This window comes from Arachis ipaensis, chromosome B05 (genome assembly GCF_000816755.2).
Source record: "Arachis ipaensis cultivar K30076 chromosome B05, Araip1.1, whole genome shotgun sequence".
NCBI lineage: Eukaryota > Viridiplantae > Streptophyta > Magnoliopsida > Fabales > Fabaceae > Arachis > Arachis ipaensis.
Window position 1 is genome coordinate 28,244,617 of NC_029789.2, and position 4,518 is coordinate 28,249,134.

Below are 4,518 nucleotides of genomic sequence, written 5' to 3' on the forward strand. Positions count from 1 at the left end.
TGGTTCGGCCCATTCGGCCCAATCTTGGGCCAAATTCTTTAAAATTAGTGTCAAAATTATTATTTTAATTAGCTCTATCTTATTAAACTATAAAATTCACATTTCTAATTTCTTTTATTAAAAATTTATTTGTTGATTAATTATTCGCTAATTTTACGGAGTTTACATCCTACCCACCTAATTAAGAATTTTGCCCTCAATATTCAGATTCAGTTACCTGAAAAGAGGCGTGGGTAATCCTTCCGCATATCTGATTCAAGTTCCCAAGTATGTTTTTCGATTCCAGCTCGACTCCAAGCTACTTTCACCAATGATACTTCCTTTTCGTGCAATCGTTTGATGCTGGTGTCATCAATCCTAACCGGGATTACTGGAAGCGTCAGATATTCTCTTACTTGAACTGATTCTGGTTCCAGAATATGACTTGCATAAGTTTACTATAATATTTATTTTTCTAATTTCTTTTACTAAAAATTAATTTATTGATTAATTATTTGCTAATTTTATGGGGTTTACATCCTACCCACCTAACAAAGAATTTCGCCCTCAAAATTTAGATTTAGTTACCTGAAAAGAGGTGTGGGTAGTCCTTCCGCATATCTGATTTGAGCTCCCAAGTATGTTCTTCGATACCAGCCCGACTCCAAGCCACCTTTACCAGTGATACTTCCTTTCCACGCAAACGTTTGATGCTAGTATCGTCAATCCTGACCGAGATCACTGGAAGTGTCAGATATTCTCGTACTTGAACCGATTCAGGTTCCAGAACATGACTTGCGTCAGGAGTATACTTCTGAAGCTGCGACACGTGAAATACGTTGTGTAGGTTCAAAAGATGCGGCGATAAGGCAATTTTATAGGCTACCGGCCCAATCCTCTTCAGAATTTGAAATGGACCGATGTAACGGGAATTCAGTTTCTTTGTTTTGATTACTCTACCCACTCCAGTTGTTGAAGTAACCTTCAGAAACACATGATCTCCTTCCTCAAACTCTAAAGGCTTCCGCCTTTGATCAGCATAGCTCTTCTGACAGCTTTGAGCGACAAGCATTCAAATTCGAATTTTCTTTATCTGCTCAGTAGTTTCTTCTATCATTTCAAGCCCTAACAAGCTCTTCTCTCCAGCTTCATACCAGCATAGCGAAGATTGACAATTTCTTCCATACAGAGCCTCATACGGAGCCATTCCAATGCTCGCATGGTAGCTATTGTTATATGCAAACTCCACTAGCAGCATATACCAATCCCAGCTTGCCGACTGGTCCAGAACACAAGCCCTCAGCATATCCTCTAGGGTTTGAATTGTTTGTTCCGATTTACCATCTATTTGAGGGTAATACGCCGTACTTAAACTCAACTGAGTTTCAAATGCTCGCTAGAAAGCCCCCCAGAACCTAGAGGTAAAACGAGGATCTCTGTTGGATATAATTGTAGTAGGCACGCCATGCAGCCTCACAATCTCTTTGATGTACAAGCGTGCCACCTCCTCCAACTTACAACTCATCTGAATGGGGAGACAATGTGCCGATTTTGTCAGTCAATCCACAATCACCCAAACAGCATCATATCCAACTCGAGTTCTTGGTAATCCTGACACAAAGTCCATCGCGGTGCTCTCCCATTTCCACTGGGGAATTTCTAAGGGCTGAAGGATTCCTGATGGTTTCTGATGTTTAATTTTGACTTTTAGACAAGTCAGACACTTAGATACATGCAATGCTACATCGTTCTTCATTCCCGGCCACCAGAACATTGTTTTCAGATCTTGGTACATTTTAGTGCTTCCCGGATGAATAGAGAATCCGCTTTTCTGCACTTCCTTTAAGATATCCTGCCGTAAAGTTCCAACATCAGGCACACAATCCCACCCTTAAATCTCCATATCCTGTCATCGTCTCATGATACTCTCCACTGTTTCCCTTGCTCAATTACCGGCCACACCTTCTGCAATTCCTTTTCGTCTTGTTGAGCTTTCTCGATCTTGGATTTAAACTCACTTGAAATTTACAACTGGCTTAGACATAGAGTACCAGACTCTTTTCTAACCCCCCAGTTTTAGACTTTCGAATGCTTTTAGCAATTCTTCCTGTCTTAGCATCATCCAAGCAGCACATAGAGACTTTCGACCCAAAGCGTCCGCCACAACATTTGCTTTCCCAGGGTGATAATTCAACTCAAAGTCATAGTCCTTTAATAGCTCAATTCACCTCCTTTGACGCATATTCAGTTCTTTCTACTCAAAAAGGCACTTCAAGCTCTTGTGATATGAGAAAATTGAAACTTGATGCCATAGAGATAATTCTTCCAAACCTTTAAAGCAAACACGACGGTAGCAAGCTCTAAGTCATGAGTTGGGTAATTCATCTCGTGCAGCTTTAACTGCTGTGAGGCATATGCCACGATATTACGGTGTTGCATCAGCACGCACCCCAGACCCTTTAGTGAGGCATCACAATATACCTCAAATGGTTCATTTGGCTCAGGCAACACCAATACAAGTGCAGTGGTCAGTTTTTAATTTAACGCTCGAAAACTCTCCTCGCACTCAGAAGTCCAGACAAATGGCGCATCCTTCCCGGTCAATTTGGTCAAAGGCAAAGCGAGTTGCGAAAACCCTTTGATGAACCTTCGGTAATAACCTGCCAATCCAAGAAAACTCCTAATCTCTGTCACAGAAGTTAGTCGCCCCCAGTCCATTACTGCCTCAACTTTAGTAGGATCTACAATAATCCCTTGTTGACTTATCACATGACCAAGAAACTTCACCTCACTCTTCCAGAATTCACATTTAGATAACTTAGCATACAATTTTGTGTCCTTCAAGATTTGTGGCATAGTCCTCAAGTGATCCGCATGCTCCTCATTGTTCTTAGAATAATTCAGTATGTCATCAATGAAGACGACTACAAACTTATCCAGATACTGTCGGGGCATTGGTTCACCTGAAAGACATTACTCTGTATTCGTAGTGACCATATCACATTCTGAAAGTAGTCTTTGGAATGTCCTCCTCTCTAACCCTTATCTGATGATAACCGGATCGCAAGTCAATTTTGGAAAATACTCCTGCTCCCTGAAGTTGGTCCATTAGATCGTCGATCCTTGGTAATGGATACTTATTCTTCACGGTAACCTTGTTCAGTGGCTGATAGTCAACACATAGGCGCATGCTTCCATCCTTCTTCTTTACCAGTAACACTGGCGCTCTCCATGGAGAAATACTCGGCCGAATGAAACTCTTACTCATTAGTTCTTCTAACTGAGATTTGAGTTCATTTAATTCCAGTGGTGACATTCGATAAGGATCAATTGAGATTGGCCCGACTCCAGGTACCAGCTCAATCGCAAACTCGATTTCTCGAGCAGGAGGGAATTCAAGAATGTCGTCTGGAAATACTTTAGGAAATTCACATACAACCGAAATTTGCTCTAAGCTCTGTTCCTCACCCGACACATTTGCCGCCAATGGCACAACACCCTCGCATTCACACCCACTACAGTTCACAACTACTGAGTTCAGATAATAATCCTTCGCCACAACCGGCCCTTCCGACCCTTTCGTCATAAAGTGCAACGTCCTTTCAGAACAGTTTAACAACACGCGATTCTTAGACAACCAATCCCATCCCAAGATGAGATCAAGACCAGTCATCGGCAGACAAATCATATCATAAACAAAATCACGCTGTTTAACTCGGAATGACACTTGTGGACATCCTAATCTAGTTAAAACGGCTTCAGAAGTGGCATTATGTACCTTCAGATCATAACCCAAGACTACAATCTTCAACCCTAGTTCACTAGCCTTGTCAAATGCTATAAATGAATGCGTCGCTCCAGAATCAAACAAAGCAATTAAAGATTTATCAGCTACTTCACAATTACCTCTAATCAGTGTCTCGGATTCCTCAGCAACTGCTGTAGAAGAAGTAAACACTCTTCCCGGTTGATGTACTCTGCCGGTCTTATACTTCTTCTTCTCTGGACAATTCTAGGCCAAGTGCCTGGGTCATCCACAAAAGTAGCATACCACTGATCCCAATCTGCATGAAACTCCAGGATGATACTTCCCAAACCTCTGACAACTTAGATCGGTTTGTGGCTGCTTTCCATACGTTCTCCCTTGATTAGCAATGTTATTCGGCCTCCTGAAGCTGTTCGGACCCTGATTGTACCGTGGGACGAAGCCTCCAAGCTTAAAGTTTCTACCTCTCGGTGCGAAACTCCTTCTTTGAGCCCTTTGAAAAGGCATCCTCTGACTTTTTCTTTCCACTACTACCTTCCTCAAACACTCCTCAGCCACCCAGCTTTTGTTTACAAGCTCAGAGAGTACTCTAATTTCCATTGGCCCAACAGAGCTCAGAATATCACTCTGGAGTTCTCCCTCATATTTTATGCACTTTCATTCAGCAAAATCCTCTGGAGCACCTTGACAAATGCAGAAAAATCGGCACAGTTCTTTGAACTTGTTAGTATACTCAGTAACAATCATCTGTCCTTATTTTAATTGCAGCAAAT